Raw genomic sequence first — 12,919 nt, forward strand, 5'->3', positions numbered from 1 at the left:
GTGGACAAGAAGAGGGCCATGACGGGCGCCATTATAACAAAGATCCCTGGAGGCAAGGACATGGAGAAGGCGTCATTGCTTGCGACGCCTCTGGTTAAGACTGGTCAAGATAGACATTTTGGTCAAGAAGGAGGAGCTGCGGCAAGCACTGGCTTTGGCAGCAGGATGTGACGGCGCGAAGGTGCAAGTCGGAGAGATTGGCACCTCCAGAGGTGGCTTCAGGTCAATATGGATAAAGCGCCTGCTGGCTGGAGCCCGGAAATTAGCCCATACAGGATAAGTTGCCTTGGGATGGTCCACCGCGAGGAGTGTTTAAAGTGCTCAGAGACGGAACACATACGAGTAACTTGCGTCAACCTTGTGAACACTTGGCAATATGCGTGAACATTGTGGATCGAGGGTACCTGTGCTTCAGGTGCAACAGAAGCGGACATCGTGCCAGAGGCTGGTGCCAGAGGCCTCTGCACCCAAGTGCACCCTGGGCGCCGCCCCCCCCCTCGGAAGTCAAGAGGAGGCGACCCATCCGCGAGTCAGCCGAGGAAAGGAGCTGAGGAAAACATCGCAAAAAAAGCAGTAGATGACCAGGAGGAGACCATGGAGTTGGCGCAATAATTCAAGCGCCTCCTCCAAAGTAACCTCGGAAGATCAAGAGGGGCGCAAGACCTGCTCTTCCACACCATCCGGGAGAGTGAGGTCGTCCTCGCGGTGGTGGCTTTGACTCGCTGTAGACTGTCGTTCATTTTCTGCGCTTATTTTATCCTACTTTGTTTCACTTTGTTTAGTTTCCCTTTGCTGTCGCCTTTGTGACTCAGCCAGTCGTCAGTTTCGTCGACACTTTCAATTCTGCCGCAGTACGGGATGTGTGAAACTTTGATCACTATCGATACGATAGAGAGAGAGTCGCGGCCCGTTTCATTTGTTTTGTTTCTTGACCCAGTAAAACGCACCACCTTGCCACGTTTCGCGTACGTGTCTGTATTTTGGCCGCAAATTATTTAGATGGATCGCTGTTTGCAAAAGTGTTCTCCGGTATAAGCAATAAAGTGCAGATAGCCGAGGCGGCGTGTTTATCGAGCAAACGTAAAACGCAGGAAAGTTTTCGACAGGGGCGTGGATCCTGTCCGAGTGGATTTAAGTTGTTGAGAAAACAGTTTTTCGCCCGCCGGCCAGCCCAACCTCTGCTTTATGTTTGAATACGCCAACGTCAGCACAGAGACCAAAGATTGAACGTGTCTCTGTTAGCCTACACGTCGGATTTCTAGTTAAACGTATCGACTTACCGCGAGCGAAACGCTGGCAACAATTCGTTTGAGGCTTCAAACGAATGACAGACATTGATAGAAATAGCAATCGCTTTTCGAAATCCCTTTGACGGCTTTTCGTACGCAACCGATGCGTTCACGCGCGGCTTTGATCTGCGTGATTTAAAAGGGTGCAAACAAACGGACAGTTCGGACAAATTGGAGAAGGATTTGTTACATTATTTGTAACAGCTCTGCGAGTTTTTAAAATTCACTGCCTCTGAGCTTAGCTGTGTAATAAATTTCGAGAAATTATTGGCGGCGATTAATCGCCAGACAGCAGTTTATACATTCTTATTAGAGCGTAGGTAGAAAATGAAAACGAAAGAAACGAAAGAAACGCAAGGATCAACCAGATAATGTTCGTTTACTGTTGCAGGGCAAATCAGTTTATGAATTTCTATTAGAACAGGAAGAGAAAAATAAGGAAACCCGAATACCAGCCGGACGATACTGATTATCTGCTCTTTCGGGAAAAATCAGATTATAAGTTCAGGTTAGAGCAGGAATATGAAAAAGAAGAGAAGCTAAACATCGACCAGACAATACTAATTATTTCCTCTTGCGAGGAAAAATTAGATTATAAGTTTTTATTAGAGCAGGAATAAAAAAAGAAGAAGGAAACCTAAACACGAGCCGAACAGTAATAGTTATTTCCTTTTCTGGGGAAAATCAGATTATAACTTCTTGTTAGAGCACGAATAGAGAAAGAAGGAAAACGAAACACCATTGAAAACTTGCTACAACTTTTCACAACTAAGAATTGTAAATCACTCGTACGCTCAATATAACATTTGTTCTCCCTTTTATATCGTTATCTTCCGTAGACATAAGACACTCTGATCGATCGATAGTTTCTCTAATAATTCCTGAGGTAACGTACTGTGGGAATTTTTCGTTCGCAAGCCGTTTTTTTGACATCGCCTTTTCCGAATAAAGCGCGCTCAATAACCTGACGAGATCTCTCCTCCCTAGTTTACCGCGAGCACAACGGAACTGTCGACACAGGCACGGCTCAGCTCGTAATTTTAAGCCGTGCATACCAGAGTAAGTAATTCCTTCTGTGGTATTAAGCACGGGATAATGTCCTCGGTTATATCGCGATGCTTAACACAGCCATGGATTTACGGTTGGCTCCAACTTAATCGAGTTTTCCTGATCTTCGCGAAAGGATAATGTGTTTCATGTTATTTATTTGACATTTTTAGATATGAAGAATTATGGATCTTCGGATGATCGAGGTCTAGCGAGGTCTAGTCTGTGGCTTTTCCAACTTGTCGTAGCAGTATTGTTAATTGTCGATCGATTAAACGACACAGTTGTTTTGCACTTTATCTACTTCTGTATATTATAGCGAGGAATAATTAGCCGAGTAAATTAACGAATTTTTGTGTCTTATTGATGAAAAAAGTATTGCTATAATTACGTAATAACTAGAACGGATACACTGTGCCATAATTGGAAAGGAAATAATTACGTTGGAAAGCAGCGCTTGATAATTGGACTAATTGTATTAACGAATTATTTTAGGATCAATCTGTATCTGATTGGCATTTCTAACTTCAAACATTCGCTATTTTACAGACCAATTTTGAATGGAAAATTAATCGAACTTCGCTGGATTATCAAGTGCCATTGATAATTTTATGTAAAATAGTTTCATAGTAGGCGAAACAAAACACCTACGCTAATTTGTCGAGTCCCTTGTCGGCTTACTCGTTTCTTTTCCAACATTATTTTAACGATCCAATATTTATGTAGTCGTTTGACTTTTTTCTTACACGCACGCGATCAGCTCCAGCGATTTGTAGATTGGAAAAGACGAGATCAGAGTGTTCCGAGAAATAAACGGAAAAGTAGCTACGACGATAAATCACACGGACATAGAGGATTATCCTTGCTCTGTTGCGTTATTCCTTACAAATGATTAATCGCAAGTTGCAGTATGTCGTAGCTTGGATGCTAATTTTGATACGTTTATCCAGGAGAATACATAAATTTAAACGCTCAAATTATGCACGAGTTACGCGTTGTTCGTTATAACGAAGCGGATCAGGCTCGCTCTCTTTTCTCCTAAAAGCCCTCTCTCTCTCTCTTCTTGTTTCTGTATTTTAATAACTGACAGCAATTTACGTAGACGCAACGCGGCTGCTATCGCGTGAAAATTAATGGGTTAATATAGTAATGTGCAACAATTAACAGAAAATTAATAGTAGCCGATTTACGGCTAGTAACCTGTATTACGGCTCGTTAAGAGACGCTTAATTGCATATTTCAACAACTTAACTGACAACGAGACTCTACAAAGTTGCTTTGCCTTCGCCGCGTAAGCAACTTTACGCAAAGTGTCTGCTATAATTTGTATGCAACTTCAAAGAGACGATATCAAACGCCATAATGTTATGCGGTAGACTTATTGCATTAAACAACCAAACTATTAATTGATATTGATTTCTAGTGCAATACGATGCAACATTAAAGTACAAGTATACAGTGAGCTGTTGTAATATTGTACAGAGAAAATTGAAGAATAATTTTAATCGAGTTAAGCCACGTTTGTTGCAGCATAGGATAGAGGCAACTTAGAAATGATTTTCAGTCGAGTTAAGCCAAATTCGAGCCACAAGAGAGAAAGAGAGAGGAAACTGAAGAAGGGTTTTAACTTAGATTAAACCAGATTTCGGGCATAGGATGGAGAAAATTTAAGAGCGATTTAAAGTTGAGAATGTACAGGTTTCGCGCGTCAGTGTTGAGCGTACTGGCGTATGGAGTATGAGGGATGGGGTTAAGAAGAGAGATGGCAAGTGGAAAAGATACAGATAACATACATAAGGTGGGTATTAGGTCTGGACAGCTGTACACGGGAGTTACACGGGGCTAGAAGAGACGAAACGAGACAAGATAAGAACTAGGACAAGGAAAAGAGCAACAAAGTTGAAGGAGGAAGCAAAGGAAGAGTAGGCAAGAGAATACAAATACCAGTAGATTACAAATTTCGGTATATCAAAATTTCATACGCTAATCTAACGTGCTTGCGTTTAAAAATTATCATCCTTTTTGCACGGATCTGTTCAGTTCTTGCAATCGCAGAGTGCTCGTAGAAAACGTTGTAAGTACCAAAATTGAAAAGTTTTGGTTCTTTATCGGCTCACGTGCGATGTCCATGCATACAATGCAGTATGTAATTTACATGCAATTAATTGACAGCATTTTTGGTTTTTGTCTAAAACCATTTAGATCAATGGGGCATTTCTTTCCAATTCATACGTCTCCCACGGATACACCTAAGTTTGGATCACGGGAATTTTCCATTTTCCCACCGTGGAAACAGAAATCGCGTTGCGCGGCGGTTTCCAAAATTTTCAAATCGCGTTAAGGCGAGGCTCTATCACAAACATACCGTGTTATGCGACAGAAACTTGTGTATCGTGCACATCGATCATCTCCGTACTCCGTAATTTACAGGAACCGTTGCTTTTACATTTTCCAAAAATGGGATTTCCTCCCACCATTCTCACTGCAATTTCTTCCAATTAATATCAGCAACTTTCGATATGGCGAGGTACTTTCGTTCGTCCACGTTCGGAACCAGTAAGAACGACCTCGAACCAGATCGTCGTACACGAAGAAGGCTTGCCGCAATAATTAGTGCGGTTCCTGGGAAATTATGCCGCATAGCGGAATGGCCGTGCCGGCGGTAATATCGTAATACGGTGGCGCATAATTAATGAAATTAATATTGGCTCAACCAAGGTTAGCCAGCTGGCGTATTGTGGTTCACCGCGGCGAAACGTGAGCCCGAGGGTCAACGAACTATCAAAGTTACTCTTACGGGCAGGTTTACCGCGCTATGGTTTGCGTTGTTTGGCTAATTTCGTAAAATCAACCTTCGTTCGATGGTGCCTCGTTCGGCGTCCAGTTGTATTCGATTAGATCGGGGGATGTGCGTGCTTTCGTTCATTTGCCATTTGAATCGGACAGAGAAGGACGCTGAGAAGCGTCCATTTTTCCACGGAGGAGAAATTTTTACGAGACGTTGTTCAAGAACCATCTCTTCAGGAACAAAAAGTGTCGTTCCGACGTCTACCGAAAATGCGTTAAGAAAGTTGAGAAAGATGAGCGCGAAGATGAGAAAGTATCAGCAGCTCGTGCGTTACGCTTGGTGTTAAGTGTGGTGGTGTTGTTTTTCATGGTGTTTCTTCACACTTCTTCTCATTTAGATGCGTGGAAGAAAAATCGGAACTACGGGCGCCGGGATTCGAACCCGGGTCCCGAACGTTCGTAACCAAAGGTGCTAACCACCGCGCTACCGTCGTTCGGTGCTAGTTGGTGCCGAGTGATGGTATTTGTTGTCGAGTGCCGCCACACAATAAATATCGATAGACGTTTGTATGACGTATTGGCAAAAATAGAGTGTGAATGCTCGCGGATAACTCGTATACTCCGTTAATCGCGGATAATAACGCGGTTAAGTAGCTCGTGTATCCTAATGATCTTGATAATTTTGAATAATTTTTCTTTGCTGACGCTGTTGATTGATTCCCATTGATAAGGTAATTTTGCTTCGTCTTCTAATCAGCTGCAACACGCGAACGATGCTGCGATTCGACTTCTTCTCAAAAATATAAAAAATAGAGCCAGTTGACGATGGAGAGACGAACTCGCCTTATGGGTTCGATCTCGTGTCCTTAGCTTCGAATTACCTTCAGATTCTATCGCACAGAGCTTCCTGCTCGATCGTATGCCGAGCAAAACGTCTCAACTAGTTTACAAGTAAATTACTTGCAGGCACAGAGAGGATGCCACCCGTGTTCAGCACTTCGAGACATAATGGCGGTAACCTGGGCATACTTGCGATTAAAGCAAGGACATCCCTACGGCTGTGCAGGCAGGTTAATTCTTGGTCTTGTCCTTCTGCTCCTACACAGGTGTTTGTTCTACAATTACACGACTCCCTGTTCCCTTTGTTGCAACCAAGTTCACGCGGCTTTTTACGCGTGCTTCTTGCTAATTGGATCCTTATTAAGCTGTATCAGGTGAAAAGTTTAACGTTACAACTAACGACAACCGTTTGCTAACGATAAAAGAGCAGAGATCGGCCAGCGATAATACTCGTTAAACTTCCAGTCTTTTGATATTCACCGTCAATTTCTCAATATCGTTTAGAGAACAGCTATTGAAATGACTTAATTTCGTACTTGTAGTCAGAGGCAAAGCGGCCACTCTTTGGATTCTGTTCGTTTTAAAACACCCATAGTTGCTCGTAGATTATCATTTTGAAGAGAAAAACTTGCAGATTTAGCAGATGTAGCAAATATTCGTCAAAGTTGCTCGTTCCAAGTGTACGCGAGTAGCTTCGATATCACGATAGTCGATACTGGATATAATCCTAGAATTCAATTCCGAAGTTGCGTATTTTCTACGATTTTGTATCCGCATGAAAATCTTCATCGTCTCGACCATCGTATTCCGCTGCATGTTGCAATTAATTTCTTCGACAGAATATAACACGTGTAGGTTAAGAAGAAAGGAAACGTACGCGTTAAACGTTTATTCGTAACAATACGAATTTCCAATTTCGTAACCTGACATTTCATAATTTCGTCGCTGACATTCGCCGTCAACTAATGCGGTATTGATTTTTCGCATTACAGCAGGATAGCTGAATGGATAGCTTTACCTTGTGGTATATACGTTCAATCCGGAGACACGCAAAGAGTTTGCTCTGCATACGGTTGCACAACCACGAGGTTTAACAGCGCTGCACGCTGAGAAACGACTCGACGTTTCCTTTTATACCGTTGCCTCTATTCCGCGAGCGTATTCGACTGGCAACTGCACTGCTAGCTCCATGCTTCGACTTCCGCGTTATATCTCGTAACCCAACTTCTAATTGTGTCGCATAGATGTAGATAAAATTTCGACCGGCTATTTTGATTAGCTCGTTAGCTCGCAACAACCGTAAATTCAAGCAAACTTCAAAGAAATGTTAAGAATCATTGAAGAAAAGAATCGTTGAGAAACGAGAGCACGGAAACTGGCCGCGCTTGCTTCTCAATAATATTCGGACATTCGCAGCGATTTGTTTTATCGTCATCTCAGATTTTGCTGCGTCCAAGAGCAGTCTGAAACAGCCTTCTTACTATATCCGCTAGGTGAAACGATTTTCCTGCGAGATTCGTTCGACTAGGTTTTCGGACCTGTGAATGGAATGGAAGGAGGTCCAAAGATGATTTTTGATTCACTTTTCAACGTCGTTTCTCCTCCTTTTTCTTTTCTTTTTAGATCTGCCGCGATTCCGAGAGAATTGTACGAGGATGATAGCAATTAAGGAGATAAAGGGATTTTTATTGAAAGCGGAATCGCGAGCATCGAGAGTTACCGGTGGATTTAGGTATGCCGGGGCAAAATGAAATTTTATATCCAATCAGCGTCGTCCCGACAAGATGTAGCTTCATTCCCCCGAGTGGAAATTGTAGAACGGAAATCCCGCCATTACGAGATCGCCACGGACCGTTTCGCGTCTCTCTTTGGATTCCGCGAGATTACATTTACAATATTAACCTGCTCGTGGCTGGTCGCGCTGTAAATAAAGCTGGCCAAGCCGGCGTTTCAATTTGAAACAACTTTCGACGCTAACGTGCTGGGAATACGACTGCAAGCGTCCGTGTCTTATGAATAATGCGCGCTAAAAATCACGGCCTTTCTCAAACCGTTTAATAAATTGTACATCTTCTATTGCACGGTGAACGTCTTCGTGGTCGATTAAACGCAACGTCATACGATTTTAAGGACATCTGTTGTATCGTATTCGCAGGTATCTGTGTGTTTGCCTGTAAACGTATCCTTCGTTAGATCGTAAGTTATCGTTCTAAGCGAATGAAATAATTTTTCGATGTTGTTTCGACATCGTGTTGGATAGATAACATTTCAGATGAAATACTTTGTGGAAGATGTCCAGCGCGAACGAGTTATGGTAATAATTTCCTACGTCTTCTCGTTAGTTAGAATTATCTGTAGGCTCCATTTCTCTCAATCGAATGTTTAATAATTTGATATAAATCAAATGATAAATTCCGGCGTATATTATACAGAGGTTGGCTTGTTGCTAGTGCGTCAAGCAATCTTTTGGAAGCCCATTTTAGATTCTTTGTTCGGAGATACGAAACGTACGATGTACATACGTTTTTGTAAGAATCATCTACGTTGAAACAATGTTTCCCGAAACAAATTTACTTTTTTAAACAGAGCGTTGTATAAACTTCTACAGATTTGGGTAAAAATAAACGCTCCTTGCTTATCGAACAAAATATCTCTGTGCAATGCACGAAAGCAGCATAGAAATTAATAATTAATAATTAAGGAAATAATCCAAAAAATAAATAAATAAATAATAATAAATTAATAATTGATAAAAATTACACCTTACGTTCTCAAAAGGTCTTTTCCTTTATTCGATTCTTCATTCAATTATTCTTCAGTTTTCTTTTCTTATTTAGTTTTGACGTTACCTCAACATCAAAGATCGTTAGTAATTACATTCTCTTGTTGTATGCAAATGAAACAGCAAAATCCTCAAACTCGATTTCCTCCAAAGCCGGACTAAGCACGATAAACTAAAAATTGTGTTTTCCCTGTTTACTTCTTCTCTGTACGATCGTCCTCTTCGCAGTTGTATCGCTGATTACGGGGCGCTTTGTATGCGGTGCATATTGCTTACAAACGCAACATGGTCGTGCAGTTATAATCGTCTAACCAGCAATCCTCCTTTGGTCAAATACGTCCGTTTTATACGACACTTAGGGGAAAGTGGGAAGAGATAGTTGACAGCACTGACAAATATTCAAGATATTTCGATCGAGTCGGAGAGAAACGCGAACAAAAGATTCGACGAACAGATTCTTCACGACATCGAGTCCCCGGATACCAAAGTTTCAGGAAAACTGCATGTTGCGTGTATTTATCCATCCTTTTTCCAAATGCCTTACTGTGCGCATCTTGCGCTGCGAATCCAGCCCGGCAGCTTCGTCCCTCTTTTTGACGATGCGCGCAGGAGTCTCGAGGGCTGTTGGTTAATTAAAATTTTGAAATTCTAACTCGCGTCGAAAATGGCGCGCTAAAGCTCGTCCCAGGGTTCAGCTACCGCCGTCAAACACTCTCTTTGATCTTGTGTTCGGCCTTGCGCGCGTTCCAGCCAAGTCCTGTTTAAATGCCGCTGCAAAGCGGATCGAACGCAATGTCGCAGGAATGTGGAGAATCCTCTTAAGGTGAGATTTCCTATAAGCGTCAGACGCGTTTATGTGGACAGACAAAGAGGCGAATCTACGTATCTACGGCGTTCAATAATCTTTTTGGCCATCAACGCAGCAACACCGTTGCGATCCAATATACTGACCGAAAAACACAATTAAAGTCTTATCTATAAACAGGTTAAACGTGACGAGCGCACGTTAAGTTCGTTTATGGCAATCTCTTTGGTACGCCCATACCGTCAAGCGTCTTGAAGATGTCCGACGATCTCTTCACGGAACAACGCGTTAATACGAAATTATTTGCGTATCCATGAACCAAGCGATCGGCACGCTACGTATCAGAATATGGATGGAAAGCTACGAAGGCAATCGCCTGCAAACAGGCGAGGAGATTTGAAAAAGGAAGACGCGCATGATGATGGTTAGGGGCTGGTATACCAATGAAAACATTCGGCGTATCCGTGAACTTGTGGCATGAAATGTCTTTTGCGTGTCAAGTTGCATCCAGTGTGAGGTGATCAGCGACGCTGTTGCATCTGGATGGACCCTCTTTCACGGTATATCTCTGCTTCTTTCGTTAAAAGCTTATATACGCGTCTAACGTGTTACGACGTATGCATCGTATGCATCGTATGCTTAGGTCTCGTGATGCATCTTGAAATGAACGTAGTTCGATATCGGCGAAGGACACTCGTATCGATGCAGGAATTGGATCTGCTGTTAGTCGGTGATCAAGATTCGATCGACATGCAGGTTTCAACGTGTAGAGGGTGTCATTGATGCCAAATATAATGCACCGAATAACGTGTCGTCAGAATTTCAAGAGACTTGTAAGCAAGTCGATCTATGCTGCGAATGCCTTCAAAAAAGAAGATTACTTTCCGCGATCGTGAGTGGCACGTCGATTAACTCGATGGAAATGTAATAATATTTCTTGTTGCCCAACGACTACGAGAATAGGTCGAGTCCGGGCAATGCTCGACAGCGAAGCAATCTACGTCGCCTCATTCTTTATCGATACCATGCAACGCGACGACAAGCATTAATACAATCGTGGTAATTAACTGTCCATGATTAAAATTAAAAGTCTCGTATCGATCGAGGAGCGGTGGTTCCGGCCAAAACATTTTGACAATTATCTCAAGTCTACGATAGGTACTTACAAAGAGCATCTGCTATTTTTACCTATTAATCGTACAAATCCATCGCGGCGAACGAAGTTAATTCTTCTTCACGAAGAATTCATGTTTTCAGAAGTTTCCCCTTTAAGGGAAATAAATATTTTTGAAAAAAAAAAACATATGTCGCTTAAGAGCGTCCATCTATCCCCAACAAGCTTTACTTTATAAGAATGCACGCTTTCGAAGAACATTTTCTTTTCCGGGAATATGTGTTCTCCCTCAGAAGTCCATTTCTAATAAGAAGAAAGCTGTACCCTTTTTCATTTTAATAATCGGAGTCAAAATTCGAGTTTAACTGTATCAAATGGATCGTACGACACTCACAACAAAATGGATCATATTTGGCTACATTCTTTGCTAACGCAGACAGAGCTTGGGAAATTCCTGGCTGTGCTTTTTTTTATTTAAATAATCGGAATCGAAGCTCGAATTTGATCGTGTTAGATCGTATTATGACAATCGTCTAGGAAATTTAAAGTACAGTTTTGACTACTTTCTTTGCTAACGCAGATAGAGCTTGAGAGATTCCTGGCTGTGCTTTTTTTCGTTTAAATAATCGGAATCGAAGCTCGACTTTAACTGTATCAAATCGATCGTACGACACTCACAACAAAATGGATCATATTTGGCTACATTCTTTGCTAACGCAGATAGAGCTTGGGAAATTCCTGGCTGTGCTTTTTTTCATTTAAATAATCGGAATCGAAGCTCGAATTTGATCGTGTTAGATCGTATGACAATCGTCTAGGAAATTTAAAGTACAGTTTTGACTACTTTCTTTGCTAACGCAGATAGAGCTTGGGAAATTCCTGGCTGTGCTTTTTTTCATTTAAATAATCGGAATCGAAGCTCGAATTTGATCGTGTTAGATCGTATTATGACAATCGTCTAGGAAATTTAAAGTACAGTTTTGACTACTTTCTTTGCTAACGCAGATAGAGCTTGGGAAATTCCTGGCTGTGCTTTTTTTCGTTTAAATAATCGGAATCGAAGCTCGAGTTTAACTGTATCAAATGAATCGTACGACACTCGGACAACAAAATGATATATCATATTTGGCTACATTCTTTGCTAACGCAAATAGAGCTTGAGAAATTCCTGGCTGTGCTTTTTTTCGTTTAAATAATCGAAGCTCGAATTTGATCGTATTAAATCGATTGTATGACAATCGCCTAGGAAATTTGAAGTACAGTTTTAACTACTTTCTTTGCTAACGCAGATAGAGCTTGAGAGATTCCCAGCTGTGCTTTTTTCCTTTTAAATAATCGGAGTCAAAGTTCGAGTTCAATCGTATATTAAATCGATCGTGCAACACTCGAGCAACAGAATAATTGATATATTTCAATATAAATAACAGATATATTTCATATTTGGTTATGTTTTTTTGCAACGGTAGATCGAGCTTGAGAGATGCCTCGCTGTACACGCGATTTGAAAAGTTTTTATTGGACATTGATCGACCAAGCTTTCCACTGTTCGTTTTTCGACTCACTGGGTCAATATCATCGCGCGGTGATATACATAAATGATCCTCTCGGAGAGGCGTGGAGAAAGCGAGGCAGAAGCTGCAATTACGGCAAATGTTGTTTTCGTGTTGCTATCCCCGGCTAAAACGTTGCTTAATGCGTTTTTACAAGGGGCGAGAAAAAGTCGAGCAATCTGTATCTCGGAATGATCGTGGGCGCGGATCTGCCGGCGATGTCGCTGCGTAAAACCACGTCCATTTTTGTTTGTCGTCGGCGCTCTATCGACTGCGTTAAGAGTACGCGTTCATTCTTACGCCTCCTTTCATTCCCGTCGCGGCTATAGTTAATGCTCGCGATTCATCAACGGCTGGTCGAGTAAAAAACACTCGCTTTCGTGGATAATCTGTTACAAGCGTCTCTCGGCCATTTTCGTCCTCTTACGCTGCCTCATCCGGATAAAAGAGATAAAAGAGAATCTCTTCCGTGTTAATACGCCGCAAATTATTTTTCCGGTTAATGTTCCCCGAGAAATTACGTCTCTAATTAGTTTCTCACAGAATCTGGACTTCTTTCGACTTTAATACCGATTTTACAGGTACTGAGCAAAGTTTACTGTTTTATTAAATTCCTTAAAAATCGCAGCGAACTTTCCGAGCGACCAATGTTATATCTAACGCATCGATAAAGGTCTCGTTCCTACAGGATGATACCGCACGAAG

At 41.8% G+C, this 12,919-nt stretch overlaps 1 protein-coding gene across 13 annotated transcripts in view; it reads right to left on the reverse strand.

The window, feature by feature from the left end:
- LOC132915036 (cyclic nucleotide-gated cation channel alpha-3-like) overlaps nt 1–12,919 on the reverse strand; it is a 219,775-nt gene that overhangs the window by 79,952 nt on the left and 126,904 nt on the right. The gene's annotated exons all lie outside the window — the stretch shown is intronic.

The sequence above is a fragment of the Bombus pascuorum genome, chromosome 16 (genome assembly GCF_905332965.1).
Source record: "Bombus pascuorum chromosome 16, iyBomPasc1.1, whole genome shotgun sequence".
Classification (NCBI taxonomy): Eukaryota; Metazoa; Arthropoda; class Insecta; order Hymenoptera; family Apidae; genus Bombus; species Bombus pascuorum.